Below are 16,205 nucleotides of genomic sequence, written 5' to 3' on the forward strand. Positions count from 1 at the left end.
CTGACGTCGCCGATGACGGGGTCGACGACGAGCGGGTATTTCCCCGGGCTCGGCACGTGGTCGGGGTGGTCAGCTGGTCGAAGGTGATGGGCTTGTCGGACCAGTCTAGGTAGACTGGCGCCGCCACCTTCACCGAGCAGACCTCCCGGCGCTCTTGTTTGCGATGCCGAGCCGAGGCATTCGCCGCATGCCCACCATAGATCATGAAGCAGTCGCGGACCTCGGGGTATTCTCCTGCTTGGTGATCTTCCTTCTTGTCGTCGTCGTGGGCCCTGCCACCCTCCGCGGGTGGCCCGGCCCTGTGGAAGTGGCGCCGAAGCATGACGCACTCCTCGAGAGTGTGCTTGACGGGCCCCTGATGATAGGGGCACGGCTCCTTGAGCATCTTGTCGAAGAGGTTTGCACCTCCGGGGGGCTTCCGAGGGTTCTTGTACTCGGCGGCGGCGACAAGGTCCGCGTCGGCGGCGTCGCGTTTCGATTGTGACTTCTTCTTGCCCTTCTTCTTGGCGCCGCACGGAGTAGACGCCTCGGGAGCCTCTTCCGATGGGCGGCCCTGGGGCTGCTTGTCCTTTCGGAAGATAGCCTCGACCGCCTCCTGGCCAGAGGCGAACTTGGTGGCGATGTCCATCAGCTCGGTCGCCCTGGTGGGGGTCTTGCGACCCAACTTACTCACCAGGTCGCGGCAGGTGGTGCCGGCGAGGAACGCGCCGATGACATCCGAGTCGGTGATGTTGGGCAGCTCGGTGCGCTGCTTCGAGAATCGCCGGATGTAGTCCCGGAGCGACTCTCCCGGCTGCTGCCAACAGCTTCGAAGGTCCCAGGAATTCCCGGGGCGCACGTATGTGCCCTAGAAATTGCCGGCGAAGGCTTGGACCAAGTCGTCCCAGCTGGAGATCTGCCCCGGAGGCAGGTGCTCTAACCAGGCGCGAGCAGTGTCGGAGAGGAACAGGGGGAGGTTTCGGATGATGAGGTTGTCGTCGTCCGTTCCACCCAGTTGGCAGGCCAGTCGGTAGTCCGCAAGCCACAGTTCCGGTCTCGTTTCCCCCGAGTACTTCGTGATAGTAGTCGGGGGTCGGAACCGGGTCGGGAACGGCGCCCGTCGGATGGCCCGACTGAAGGCCTGCGGACCGGGTGGTTCGGGCGAGGGACTCCGATCCTCCCCGCTGTCGTAGCGCCCCCCACGCCTGGGGTGGTAGCCTCGGCGCACCCTTTCGTCGAGGTGGGCCCGACGGTCACGTCGATGGTGCTCGTTGCCGAGGTGGCCCGGGGCCGCAGGCGCGGTGTTGCGCGTGCGTTCGGTGTAGACCGAGGCTTCCCGCATGAATCGGGAAGTCGCGGCATGAGGTCCCGAGGGGTATCCCTGCCTTCGGGAGGCAGTGCTCTCGGCCCGTCGGGCCACAGCGCCTTCCAGGAGATCCTTGAGCTCTCCCTGGATCCGCCGACCCTCGGTAGTTGATGGCTCCGGCATCGCGCGGAGGAGCATCGCTGCGGCTGCCAGGTTCTGGCCAACCCCGCTGGATGCGGGTGGCGGCCTGACCCTGACATCGTTGGCGACGCAGTGCTGGAGACCTTGGGGCAGGTGACGTATTTCTCCGGCCGGGGGTTGGCCCGCCCATACCTGTCCGACGTCTCGACGGATCGGCTCAAGCGCTCCTGTTCCCTCGTTGAGCCTGGCCTGCGCCCCGCGGACTTGCTCGAGTTGTGGGTCGTAACCCCCCGCCGGAACGGGGACCACAGCTAGCTCCCGCAGGATGTCGGCGCGAGGCGCCGGCCTAGGAAGATCACCGTCCTCTGGCATGCCGAGATGGTTGCCTTCGGAGGGATCCCCTAGCTCGATGTGGAAACATTCGCGGCTTGGGCCGCAGCCCTCGTTGTCAAGGCTGCGGCTTCCGTCGGAACAGTCGGAGAGGCAGTAGTTACATGCGGTCATGAAGTCCCGCATGGCACTGGGGTTGCCAAGTCCAGAGAAATCCCAACAGATGCTAGGATCGCCATCTTCCTCGGACCCAGAGGGCCTGTAGGTTGAGACGTCTGTCAACCGGTCCCAAGGCGACCGCATACGAAACCCCAGTGGGGTTGCACTCGCCTCAATGAGAGTGCCCGCCAAAGCAAGGTTGCTAGGCGGGTTGAGGCCGAGTCGAAATGACGTAAGATGGGAGTTAGTCAGTACCTTTTGGTCGACGCGGAGCGACGTAGTCACATCGGGGACTGGTTGCGCCGTCATCTCAGGTACAAGGGCGACGTCCTGCAAGCTTTCCGCGAGCGCGCTGGCGTCGTCTTCTTGCTCGGGATCAGCGTGTCGCGGGGGGACGGCGCTTGCCTTCGTCTCGAACGCGAGGTCGACGCCCGGCGTGCCTTCCGTCGGGGCGTCGGGGGCGTCGATTCGCTCGACGGCCGACGAAGCGCGGCCTCCCGCTTGGCCTTGGTTGCCCCGCCTCCTCCTTCGTTGGCGGGGGAGAGGACGGAGCGAGCTCGAATGTTGTTCTTCCACCACGCGGGGAAGATGTCGTCGATTCCGCCGCCGGCGGGCGGGTTGTCGGCCGCCATTGTCGTTGTCGCACGGCGGTGGAAGGAGTATCATGTCATAGCTGCCGTCGAAGGACATGAACTCAAGACTCCCGAAACGGAGCACCGTCCCGGGCCGGAGAGGTTGCTGGAGACTGCCCATCTGGAGCTTGACGGGAAGCTGTTCGTCACCACGCAGCAGGCCCCTACCTGGCGCGCCAACTGTCGGCGTTTCGAGACCGGGGGGTCCCTAAGCCGACGAGTGAGTGTGCTGCGTGCCCCAGCCCAGATGGGTCGAGCGCGTGGGCGAGCGCGAAGGGGGGAGAGGCGAGGTGGCCGGAGACGGGCGTGAGAGAGGTGGAAGTCCCGCGGCCTTCGTGTTCGTCCCGCGCCCAGGTCGGGTGCGCTTGCAGTAGGGGGGTTACAAGCGTCCACGCGGGTGAGGGAAGCGAGCGGCCCCAAGAGAGCGCCTATCCCGTCCTCGGTCCCGCGCGGCCCACCTTCTCTAAGAAGGCCCTGGTCCTTCCTTTTATAGTCGTAAGGAGAGGATCCAGGTGTACAATGAGGGGTGTAGCAGAGTGCTACGTGTCTAGCGGAGGGAGAGCTAGCGCCCTAAGTACATGCCAATGTGGCAGCCGGAGAGATCTTGGCACCCTGCTGGCGTGATGTCGTGGCTGTCGGAGGAGCAACGGAGCTTGGCGGAAGGACAGCTGTCGGAGCGGTCGAGTCCTTGCTGACGTCCACCTGCTTCCGTAAGAGAGCTGAGAGCCGCCGCCGTCATGGAGCTTGGGAGGCGCCATCATTGCCTATCTGGCGGAGCTGGTCAGATGGGACACCGGTCTTGTTCTTTGCGGCCCGAGCCGGCTCGGGGTAGAGTGGTGATGGCGCTCCCTGTTGACGTGGTGGGCCCGCGCCCGAGGCCGGGCGACGTGGGGGCTCCTCCGAAGCTGGGGTCGAATCTGTCTTCAGTTGCCGAGGCCGAGTCCGAGCCCCTGGGTCGGGCGAGGCGGAAGTCGTTCGGTAGAGGCCAGGGCGGAGTCCGAGCCCTGGGGTCGGGCGAGGCGGAGTTCGTCGTCTTCCGGGGCCGAGCCCGAGTCCGAGCCCTGGGGTCGGGCGGAGCGGAGTTCGCCGTCTTCTGGGTCTTAGCCCGAGTCCGAGCCCTGGGGTCGGGCGGAGCGGAGTTCGCCGTCTTCCGGGTCTTAGCCCGAGTCCGAGCCCTGGGGTCGGGCGGAGCGGAGTTCGCCGTCTTCCGGGTCTTAGCCCGAGTCCGAGCCCTGGGGTCGGGCGGAGCGGAGTTCGCCGTCTTCCGGGTCTTAGCCCGAGTCCGAGCCCTGGGGTCGGGTGGAGCGGAGTTCGCCGTCTTCCGGGTCTTAGCCCGAGTCCGAGCCCTGGGGTCGGGCGGAGCGGAGTTCGCTATGGCGCCCCTGGCGAGGCCTGACTGCCTGTCAGACTCACTCTGTCGAGTGGCACCGTAGTCGGAGTGGCGCAGGCGGCGCTGTCCTTCTGTCAGACCGGTCAGTGGAGCAGCGGAGTGACGACGGTCACTTCGGCTCTGCCGGGGGGCGTGCGTCAGGATAGAGGTGTCAGGCCACCTTTGCGTTAAATGCCCCTGCAACTCGGTCAGTCGGTGCGGCGATTTAGTCAGGGTTGCTTCTTAGCGAAGCCAAGGCCTCGGGCGAGCCGGAGATGTGTCCGCCATAAAAAGGGGGGCCTCGGGCGAGACGGAAGTCCCTCGAGGTTGGCTGCCCGAGTCCGAGGCTAGGCTCGGGTGAAGCGTGATCGAGTCACTCGTATGGACTGATCCCTGACTTAATCGCACCCATCAGGCCTCTGCAGCTTTATGCTGATGGGGGTTACCAGCTGAGAATTAGGCGTCTTGAGGGTACCCCTAATTATGGTCCCCGACAAACACACTGCTTACTGACGGAAGGGTTCTTTAGTTCTTTCAGCTTTTTTTTGGAGCGAACGTTACATGTTTGCATGTTCCAAAGCAAACGTCAGAAATCAAGTTTTATCTGTAGAGGTTTGCTGGCGAGGATTTTCATCCTTGAGGCCATCCTCCATTTGAAATGGTCTCATATTCCATTGCCTTGGGTAGTGGCATCGCTGCATTGAAACTTTGGGACTGGCCATGAGACATATATTTTCTTCTTTCAATACTTATGATGATTCCATGCTAAGTTCTGGTGCTTTGGAATACTTGATTGTTTAAGTCTTCTATTGATTTCTACTGTCTATTCTTCTGCCTTTTCTCTTGTTATTAACTGTTGAACTGGCCTGGCTCTACTTTTTTTGTTATTAACTGTTGAACTGACCTGCTCTACCTTTTTTTGTTATTAATTGTTGAATTGACTTGGCTCTACCTTTTTTTATATTAAATGTTGAACTGACCTGGGTTGCTGCCTTTCATTTGCAGATAATGCTGGAGTGATTGTGAATCCCAAGGGTGATATGAAAGGTATGAATTGTCCACTATAATTCTCCAGCATTGGGCCTATTATGTTTGGAATGGCATGACAAACTATCAAATTTGTCTTGCAGGTTTCGCTATCACTGGACCTATCGACAAGGAGTGTGCTAATCTTTAGCCTAGGATTGCTAGCGCCGCAAACGCCATCGTTTGAGAGCTTGTTGGAATATGTTCAGACTTCTATATGATCATCTTATTATCAGTTGCTAAGAGTGCCATTGGGCTTAATGGGCCCTTTATGTTTGTTCACTCAATTTTGTAGTAAACAGAATTTGGTATACCAAGGGGATCTATATAACAATGTATGCCATAAATTTTCTGACTACCATTTCTCATGAAATGCTTATATTGTTTATATTGCTTCGTTGACAGCAAAATTTTTGGTAGTTAATTTGTTTCCCATCCTTTATGTTTGTTCACTCAATTTTTATTTGTTTCCCATCCAGCTGAAATGTTTTAATGTCATCATTCTTCCTCATTTGTATGAACATGTACAAGAGTTTTTTTTGTGATTAGTTGTGACAATCAGCCGAGTTCTTGTTGCATTTCCAGCGAGTTACAAGCATGTAAAATATTATATTTCCATGCATAATATTTTTTCTATGGATCTAACTTGTGAGTCATTTTCATAAACCAACACCAAGGATGAATCCATGTTTGTTACCAAATATATGGATTATGAAACTTTTTCTCATAACAGTATAACACATATTTTGTATATAAGTTATCATGGTATTATATGTTCCCGTTGCAACGCACGAGCACTCACCTAGTAAATTTTGAAAAAAGTTTAATACATGAATAAAATACTGCAGGCCCTCCCCTGCAGTAACCCCCTTAAAAAAAGAGTCACAAACACTAACTTGTATCAAAAGTATAAGGCAACTTACATATAGAAAAATAGGTATACTGATTTATACATAAGTTGATTCGACTTTTATCCCTATACTAGTGCATGTACCTTCGGCATAATGCAACCGCCAAAGGTGCATACAAGTATACAACTATGCAGCCTTATCTTTGACCTAGGTTGAATCTCTAAAAATTGCTACAACTACTATTAAATTAACTGACATAGTTAGGAACCAATTCCTTGGGGATTTTATGCCTACATCTAGTTGGTAATTTTACATTAAGTCATATGCTGTAAATTTAACCATGACCTGACTAACTGAAACCATGTAGTTTATATCTTGTATTCTATATGTCAGCGATGTGACAGAGATTGGGGGGGGTGGAGCACCTAAGAACACTAGTCATGAGATGCATCTGAAAAGTACTAAAACGAATATGGGAGCTAATTGTAGCCAGAAAATATTGTTATAGGCTTTCCCCATGTTTCCAGTGTGTTCTTAGGTTCTTTGTTCTTTTTTTTAATCTGTGTCAATGAACTCTGTATCTAAACCTCTATTATGTGAATCTACTAAAAAAGTTGCGTAGGACAAAAGGAAGGGGAAGGAGTAACTAAGAACAATAGGCATGGAAGGCATTGGGAAACACTAAACTAATCTCCAGTTCTCCACCCTTAGTTGTACAGGTAAAGAAAGTTTGGCTTTCCCCTATGTTCCCATGCCCACTGCTCTTAGACACTCGTTTCTTCCTCTTCCTGACCCACTCTCAAGGCCTCACCATTTAAACTTAAATGTGGGTGTATAATGTTTTCTTCACTAGAACTAATTTCACAGGCCAAAGGAAGAGGAAGGAGCACCTAAGAACCGTAGGAATGGGAGACATCAGGAAAACATTCAGAAAAAAGAACATAGTTCATGCTTTCCTTCATGTTTCCATTCCCACTGCTCTTAGACATTCTCTTTCTTCCACTTCCTTGGTTACCCATTCAAGATCTCATCATTTTATCCTTCACATCAGCATTTGTTTCCTTGTCCGCAACAATTTTGCAGGCCAAAGGAAGAGGAAGGAGTACCTAAGAACCGTAGGAATGGGAGGCATCAGAAAAACACTGAGACAAATGTCTGCATGATGCTTTCCTCCATGTTCCCATTCCCACCGCTCTTAGATATTCTCTTTCTTCCTCTTCATAGCTTGCTGCCCTAGCACAATAAGGATAAAAAGACTGAATTGATGAAGGCTATGGTATTCTGCGTGTGATATATATATAAGGTCTCACTACTTAAGATCATACAAAATCCTTGTGAGGGAAATAAGTGTGTGCACTTACTTGCTACAGCATGGTACACTGCTGCGTATATTCTACTCAATGGAAGTGGGCCTGGAAGCATCCGTTGGTATAATGATAGGTGACATATTTGTAGGTAGGGGATTATTATATCTTATTCCTTGATATTTCTAAAAGGCCAACAGCTAGCTCCTTGATACTAATCAATGCAACTATAGCACAGGGGGACTAACTGTGATTCGTTCATGTCTTCAAAGAATGAGAGATCAGTGAATGGGTTGAAGATCGTTAGAAAAAAAGACAATACTAACTGAGCACTAGTGGCGTTCTATGCGATATATGCCTGCTTGATATTGATCCCATGAGATCACGAATATTAGAGGAGTTCACATATACAAGAAAAAACACATTTATCATGTATTAATTCATGGAAGTTGAAGTGTGCACCGAAATGACAGGCAGTTTGAAATTTGTACAAAGTAACAAAGAAACGACAAATTTTGAACCGGACCATGCATTAATTTCACAACTGGTGTGAAAGCATAAATACATTAATTGTCACTAACTGACGATCACAATCTCCTAGAAGACTAATTTTCTACTATTACATAGTTACATGTATTCTTCTAGCTTGAACTCAATTCTAATGTTGATTTAGCATGAATGTATTGATTTCAACCTGATGCATGCATTTTAAGTCCCACTGTTACCCACTGCCTTGATATTGGTTCAAATCATCATATGTCTGCCTATCGGTAAAGTAACATGTGCAACAGAATTGGATTGGACTAAGACTCTGAGGATGCAACACTTCAAAGAAAGAACTAAAAAGACTCAAAAAGATCAACAAATACTCAGCAAAATTTCAAGACACAAGACCAAAATAAGCCCAAGCAAAAGAGTGAAGAAATCCAAAGTTGGGTTGTGAGCCTTTGCACTGCTGGCTCACCGGACTATCCGGTGCATCAATGACTAGTTTTTGGTGCACTATGAAGAAGGGCCACCGAATAGTCCGTTGCCAAGACCGGACAGTCTGGTGTGGAGGCCAACAACGCTACAATGGTTATAATTACAAAGGATAGTTGCCCTGGACCGTCCGGTGCTAGGACCGGACAGTCCGGTGTGCCACAGAGAGTAGCTGCTGATGGCTATTTCAAGTTGGGGCCTATACATATTTCACCCAACCGGCCATTTGAAGGTGTGGGAGCCCAAGCAACATATAACACATGCTATAGACATTTCCAAGTGGTCAAACACTCAAGTGCTTAATAGAATCACTCAGTGATTAGCGTAGGTGCTTTGCGAAGTGCTTAGTTGTAACACCCTGAATTTGGGGATATAAAATTCCTTCTCTAATATCCACCAAATTCGGGTGTTACCTTCTCTTGCCTCTTTCTTTTCGTTCTCCCTTTCAAAGCGATAAGAGTTATCTAGAGGTCATCTAAATTCCTAAGTGAATGGTTGTTGTTGCATCATGCTGAAATACATCTATTTTGTTTGATGTTGTGCTTATGTATACATCCATTTATTTTGTTTCGGGAATTTACTAGTGAAATCTATATGGCAAATTAACTATGAAAATACATTTATAAATTCATATATAATGACTTAGATGTAGTGACTTAACCAAACTCTACAGAATTGGATTAATTATTAATTAATTATTTCTACCATAAACATGGGTCTCATTTTAGTTTTATTCTTTCTTTCTGAAAGGGAATGATACTGGTTGTCACAATGTTAACTAGAGACCAAATAACTTTAATATTAAGGGAACTAAATTAAACTACTAATTTTAACTATACTATTTAGATTATGGTGGATATGGTTACTACTTATATTATCTCAATGTTAGTAGAAACTCTATTAGTAGATATGAATTAGGCATATGAACCTATGAGTACATACATCTCAACTAAAACTCTAACGTTCATCATAAACAAAGTTAATCGTGTAATTACTCATCTAGTGTTTTTGATACAAATATATGGTCTACCATATCCTTTTATTCTTCGTTCTAATCACAAATTCTAAAATAACAATAAACAAATTAACATACACAATGTGACAGCTCAACATCCACATGATCTCAATTTCACAGTATATACAAATTTAAACAACAAATCTTTGCAATAAATCTTAAACCGATCTAAACATAGTTTTGAAAATAGAACAAAATTTGTATCGTCTTCAACCTTGCTCACTAGTTGTAACACCTCAAAACCCTATTGTTGTAATCTAGTACAACTCTCTTGAGGATTAGAACTAAAATATTTTTTATAAGAATTTTCTCATTTTCAAAGACATGTTTCCCAAAATGAACATCTTTTCTAATAAAAGATCAAATAAAAACAACACTTGGTGAATTAAGATCATCCCCTTGTTGACCTATACATTGATAGGTACTCGTTAAAGAAATTTAAGTTAAATCATAACTCAATAAAAATTACAATAGAAATTATTTTTCTAAATAAACTATTTATGTGTTAGAAGCATTTGATTAACTAAGATAATAAATAACACAAATAAAAAAATTTATTTGCATGATGCTGGGTTTCATGTGTGAATTTGAACTATGAATTTAAGCTTGAGTTTGAAATAAGAAATCAAAAATAGAAAAGAAAAAGGAGAATACTTCACTGGGCTGAAAACCATCTATTTGGCCCATCTCCACCTTTTCTACAGCCCACCCGCGCCGGCCCACCACTTTGCTGACAGTGTGGGGCCCGCTGCCAGCTCTCCACTCACCCGACTATCCTGGATGCTAATAAAATTTTGACTAAGTGTTGGACTGACACTTAGTAATTGCTAATAAAATTTTGACTAACTTTAAAAGCAATGCTCAGCTTTAATCATCTCCTTTGGTAAGCCTTACACTTCACATGAGCTCTCACCTTTGGTGAGTTCATGCACATTATTTCCCACAACTTGTTGAGCAATGAACGTATGTGAGCTCACCCTTGTTGTAATCACATCCCCCAGGTCAAGAACATGTACCACATGATGAGGCGCATGAAGGATGTCGCGATAAGTTCGTGAGTGGTCTAGGCCGTCGTCTCCTAGTCAACTTTGGGTTGCTGGATCGCTATCTTCGTATGATGTAATTATTTAACTATTTTGTACAGAACTCCCTTATATATTAATGATGTGACATTCATTTCTGTACCATGATTCATCATATGTGTGAGATTTGATCCCAACACACATGTGAATCGCGCCCGGTTTGGCCTCCTTAATTCGGGTGTGACACTAGTTCTTGCGCAGGGACGAAATCGAAGAGCAGGGGTCGGCCAGGGAGCACGGGGTGTAGCTAGGCGGTCCTTAGCGGGGCTTCGGTGGCAGGGTCGACAGCGAGGGGCGCAGGGGCTCCGACGAGCTTTAGTTCCGGTGAGCTCCTAACGATGGGTGCATGCAAGGGAGAGAGGAGAGGGCGTGGGGTGCTTGGAGTGGCGGGGAACAGACCAAGGGATGTCGATGTCAGGTTTTATAGAGGAGGGAGGAAGAGAGAGCGTCGGGGGAGAGGGAGAGGTCGGCTGTTTCTCTCACGGAGTGAATGCATCGGTCGTTTCTCTCACGGAGTGAATGGGGGGTAGGAAGTGGGGGAAGAGGAAGAGGGAGGGCCGCGGGTGTTATAGGTGCCCCACTTCGCGGCGAATCGAGCATGCAAGGAGGCGAGGCGGCCCGGCTCCTAGGCGACGGAGGCATGGTGCGTCCGTGCGCCTACGCACTCGTGTGGGGAAGACGAGTGGCCGTGGGGCCAGGGTGGCCCCGTGCGCCAGAGAGAGAAGAGGGGAGGGAATGGGGGCGCGGATGGCTAGTTGGGCTGCTGGTGGGCCGGCTCGCCAACAGCTAGGGTTTCTTTTTTTACAGATCATCTATTAAAAATATAAATAAAAAATATTTTTAAATATTTCTAAAAATTCATAATAAATTTACCAATAATGTTTATAATGAACATATTCTATTTTTAGACCAAAGTCCAAAAAATTAATAAATTGGGTTTCAAATAAAGGGTTTCTACAAATAAAGTCATCAATCAATTATTAACAAACAAAAAAATCATTTTCCAAAAGTATATGGAATCAAACACTTTGTTCAAGATTTTAATTACTCTACTTAGTTCAGTAACTAATAATGTATTATTTTAATTGATGGATTTGAGGTGCTACATGGGCTGAATGGCTGTCCTACGGAATTCTATCAAAATTTCTGGGAAACAATTAAAGGTGATATTATGCTCATGTTCCAAGACCTATACCATGGTAATTTACCTCTATTTAGTTTGAACTTTGGCGTGATAACCATAATACCAAAAATACATGAGGCAAATGTCATACAACAATATAGACCAATTTTCCTACTTAACATGAGTTTCAAGATTTTCACAAAAGTAGCAACGAACAGACTGAATATATTGACTGACAAAGTGATAAACCTGACCCAAACAACCTTCATGCGTGGACGGAACATCTTGGAAGGTGTCATCATACTGCATGAATCTATTCACAAAATGCATAGGAAAGACCTGAGTGGAATAATTTTGAAGATTGATTTCCAAAAGGCTTACAACAAGGTTAAATGTCCGTTCCTACTACAAACCCTACAAACGTATGGTTTCTCGACCAAATGGATTTCTTGGGTAAAGACTTTCATTTTGGTGGGAAGTGTGGCAATAAATGTTAACAATGATATCAGACATTTCTTTCAAACAAAAAAGGGCTCAGATAAGGAGACCCATTATCCCCTCTTCTATTTAATATAGTAGCAGATAGATATGTTGGATGTGTTATTAGGGAGGGCAAAAGAACAGGGCCAAATTGGTGGGGTAGTGCCTCATTTAATAGAGGAGGGATTATCTATCTTACAATATATGGATGGTATTGTTTTATTTTTGGAACATGATCTAGAAAAAAACCTATAACATGAAGTTGATACTCATTGCCTTTAAACAAGTATCATGGCTGAAAATTAACTTTCATAAAAGCGAGCTTTTCTATTTTGGGGATGCTTGGGATGCCCTTAGAACAATATGCAAAATCTTTGGTTGCACGCAAGGGGAGCTATCAATGTGCTATCTAGGGATTCCAATCCACTATAAAAGAATTAAGGACACGGATTGGAAAAAGTAGAAGAAAGGTTTGAAAAAGGTTAAGCAGCTGGCAAGGCAAACATCTTTCAGTGGGTGGAAGGTTGACTCTGATAAATTTAGTCTTATCTAGCCTACCAATGTACACGATGTCTTTCTTTGTTATTCCAAAGGGAGTCCTTCTAAAACTTGATTAGTTTTTATCTCGCTTCTACTGGTAAGGGACGGGAACAAGAAAAAAATATCGACTGCCCAGGTGGGACATCCTATGCCAACCTAAGGAGCAAAAGGGTCTTGGGATCCAAGACCTAAACATAAAGACCATCTCTATTTTAAGCAAATGGTTATATAAGCTGGTAACATCACAGGGAATCTGGCAGCTATTACTCAAAAATAAATAGTTAGGGTCAGAACCATTAGTACAAGTCCAGTGGAACCCAGACGATTCACATTTTTGGGCTAGCTCGATGAAAGTGAAGCAAGACTTCCTTCGCTTCAACAATTTCAAAATTAGAAATGGCTCTTAAGTGAGATTTTGGGAAGACAACTGGCTTGGGAATGGGACTTTAAAACAATAGTGCCTAGGGTTATACAACATAACACGAAGAAAATTCATAACCATCGCATAAGTTCTATCAACCTGTCGGCGTTCTGAGACCGGGGGGGTCCCTGAGCCGACGAGTGAATGTCGTCGCGTGCCCCAGCCCAGATGGGTCGAGCGCGAGGGCGAGCGCGAAGGGGGGAAAAGCGAGGCGGCCGGAGACCGGCGTGAGAGAGGTGGGAATCCCGTGGCCTTCGTGTTCGTCCCGCGCCCAGGTCGGGTGCGCTTGCAGTAGGGGGGTTACAAGCGTCCACGCGGGAGAGGGAGCGAGCGGCTTCAAGCGAGCGCCTGTCTCATCCTCGTCCCCGCGCGGCCAACCCTCTCTAAGAGGGCCCTGGTCCTTCCTTTTATAGGCGTAAGGAGTGGATCCAGGTGTACAATGGGGGGTGTAGCAGAGTGCTACGTGTCTAGCGGAGGAGAGCTAGCGCCCTAAGTACATGCCGTTGTGGCAGCCGGAGAGATTTTGGCACCCATCTGGTGTGATGTCGTGGCCGTCGGAGGAGCGATGGAGCCTGGCGGAGGGACAGCTGTCAGAGCGGTTGAGTCCTTGCTGATGTCCTCTTGCTTCCGTAAGGGGGCTGAGAGCCGCCGTCGTCACAGAGTATGCGGGGCGCCATCATTGCCTGTCTGGCGGAGCGAGCCAGATGGGACGCCGGTCTTGTTCCCTGTGGCCCGAGTCAGCTCGGGGTAGGGTGATGATGGCGCCTCCTATTGACGTGGCCGGTCTGCGTCCTAGGTTGGGCGATGTGGAAGCTCCTCCGAAGCCGAGGTCGAGTCTTTCTTCCGTGGCTGAGGTCGAGTCCGAGCCCCTGGGTCGGGCGAGGCGGAGGCCACCGGCCGAGGCCAGGGCGGAGTCCGAGCCCTGGGGTCGGGTGGAGCGGAGTTCACCGTCTTCTGGGACTTAGCCCGTGTTTGAGCCCTAGGTCGGGCGAAGCGGAGTTCGCCGTCTTCCGAGACTTAGCCCGAGTCCGAGCCCTGGGTCGGGCGGAGTGGAGTTCGCCGTCTTCTGGGGCTTAGCCCAAGTCCGAGCCCTGGGTCGGGCGGAGCGGAGTTCGCCGTCTTCCGGGACTTAGCCCGAGTCCGAGCCCTGGGTCGGGCGGAGCGGAGTTCACCGTCTTCCGGGACTTAGCCCGTGTCCGAGCCCTGGGTCGGGCGAAGCGGAGTTTCCTATGGCGCCTTCGGCAGGGCCTGACTGCCTGTCAGTCTCACTCTGTCAAGTGGTACCATAGTCGGAGTGGCGCAGGCGGCGCTGTCCTTCTGTCAGGCCGGTCAGTGGAGCGGCGAAGTGACGGCGGTCACTTCAGCTCTGGCGGCTCGGGGACGCGCGTCAGGATAAAGGTGTCAGGCCACCTTTGCATTAAATGCTCCTGCGGTTTGGTCGGTCGGTGCGGCGATTAGGTCAGGGTTGCTTCTTGGCGAAGACAGGGCCTCGGGCGTGCCGGAAATATGTTCGCCGCTGGAGGGGGGCCTCGGGCGAGACGGAAATCCTCCGGGGTCGGCTGCCCTTGTCCGAGGCTAGGCTCGGGCGAGGCGTGATGGAGTCCCTCGAATGGACTGATCCCTGACTTAATCGCTCCCATTAGGCCTTTGCAGCTTTATGCTGATGGGGGTTACCAGCTGAGAATTAGGAGCCTTGAGGGTACCCCTAATTATGGTCCCCGACAGTAGCCCCCGAGCCTCGAAGGGAGTGTTAGCACTCGCTTGGAGGCTTTCGTCGCACTTTTTTGCAAGGGGACCAGCCTTTCTCGGTTGCGTTTTGTTCCGGTGGGTGGAGTGGTTTCGGAGGAGTGGTTTCACTCCTTCGAGGTCTTAATGCCTTGCGTAATGCTTTGGCTGGTCTGGTCGTTCCCTCATGCGAGCTGGCCATAGCCCGGGTGTACGGTCAGGTCCCAAGTTCTCGGGCTGGTATGTTGACGCTGTCAACGGTTCGGCCGGAGCCGGGTTTGCGAGAGCAGCCCCCGAGCCTCTGCACAGGGCGAGAGGGCGATCAGGGACAGACTCAGCTTTTTTACATACGCCCCTGCGTCGCCTTTCCGCAAGGAGGAGGGGGAAAGCGCCATGTTACCCTCGATGGGCGCCGAACATGGTGTCTCCGGTGAGCTGCAAGCGGGTAATCCGAGTGGACGTCCGTGCCCCGTTCGTTAGGGGTCGGCTAGGGGCCCAGAGGCACACCCAAAAGTACCTGCGGGTGATCTGCCGGACCCGGTCCCCTGGTGACGGGGTCCGAGGGCTCGATGCCTCCCTCTGATGGGATTCCATTACAAGATCGTTCCCGCTGGTCTCGGAAATGTCCTAGGGTACCTCGGGAGCGCAGCCCGAGCCTTGGTTATGTATCGAACGTACCCATGGTCATCCCTCGCTCGGCGTTTGAGGCGGCTGTGAACCCTTCGGGGGCCAACCATCAAACCCCTGATCAGTAATGGGCGCGGAGCCCGAGTAGCCTGAGGCGGCCGTGGAACCCTTCCGAGGGGCCGACCTTCGAACCTCTGACCAGTAGTGGGTGTAGGGCCCACGCGATCTGAGGCGGCTGTCGAACCCTTCCGGGGGGCCAGCCTTCGAACCTCTGATCAGTAGAGAGGCTCGGAGCCTGGTTCCTTCACGGGGAAGGATCCTTTTCGGGGTATCCCCCTTTCCCGGTCCCTGTTGCAAGAGAGAGAAAGAGGAAAAAAGGAAAAGGATACGAAATCGAACGACGCAGCGTACCTTTTTTGACGCGGTCATTATGGCGAAGGCGAAGCGTCGCCTGCTTCTCCTGCCAGGGGCGCCGCCTGTCCCGCCGTGGAGTTAATGCGACGGGGCGAGTGGTTGGCGGGGCGGCCGTTGCGCGTGCGCGAGCCGTTCGAGGAACGGAGCACGGGCGCGTTGTCTTCACGTCGTGAGAGAGGGTTCTCTTGCTGCCCCCGGATGGGACGTGAGCTTGGCTGACGACGTGACCGCGGATCCTGCCCGCCTGCCACCGTCATTACTGCCGGCCCATTTTTGGCCGCATTGACCGTCACGCCAGGCTGGCGCCGCTGGGTCGTGCGCTGGGTCGCCTCGAGTCGCGGCATTGGCTCCGCAGTCGAGGAGGCGCGGTGGTGGCGCAAGCGGCGGTGCAGTTGTATGCACGAAGCATTTGGCGCGCCGGTTGCATGACGCGTGGGCCTGGGCCCCCATGCCGGGCGTGTTGGGAGTCGGAGAAGCGTGCCCACTTGGCGCGGTTGCATGCCGCCTGCACGGCTGCCCGCCCTTTCGCCCGCTGGTCTGGGCAAAAATGGAGGGTCGCTTGTAACCGCTGGGCGGTTGTGCGCACCGCGCACTGCGGTTTGGCTTCTTCTGCTCTGAGCCGGTTTGCATGACGTGTGGGACCTAGCCTCCGCGGCGCAGGGGAGGACCTTGGAGTGTGTTGAGAAGACTCAGCCCGCGA

The 16,205-nt window shown here is 50.9% G+C and overlaps 2 non-coding genes across 2 annotated transcripts; both read right to left on the reverse strand.

The window, feature by feature from the left end:
- Positions 1 to 6,440: 6,440 nt before the first annotated feature.
- MIR2118f (microRNA MIR2118f) lies at positions 6,441 to 6,560 on the reverse strand. Its single transcript, NR_121113.1, has one exon. It is a non-coding gene; the product is annotated as a microRNA MIR2118f (primary transcript).
- A 101-nt stretch (positions 6,561 to 6,661) lies between these two features.
- Positions 6,662 to 6,804, reverse strand: MIR2118e (microRNA MIR2118e). Its single transcript, NR_121112.1, has one exon. It is a non-coding gene; the product is annotated as a microRNA MIR2118e (primary transcript).
- Between the last annotated feature and the right edge of the window lie 9,401 nt (positions 6,805 to 16,205).

This window comes from Zea mays, chromosome 10, assembly GCF_902167145.1.
Source record: "Zea mays cultivar B73 chromosome 10, Zm-B73-REFERENCE-NAM-5.0, whole genome shotgun sequence".
Taxonomy (NCBI): Eukaryota; Viridiplantae; Streptophyta; class Magnoliopsida; order Poales; family Poaceae; genus Zea; species Zea mays.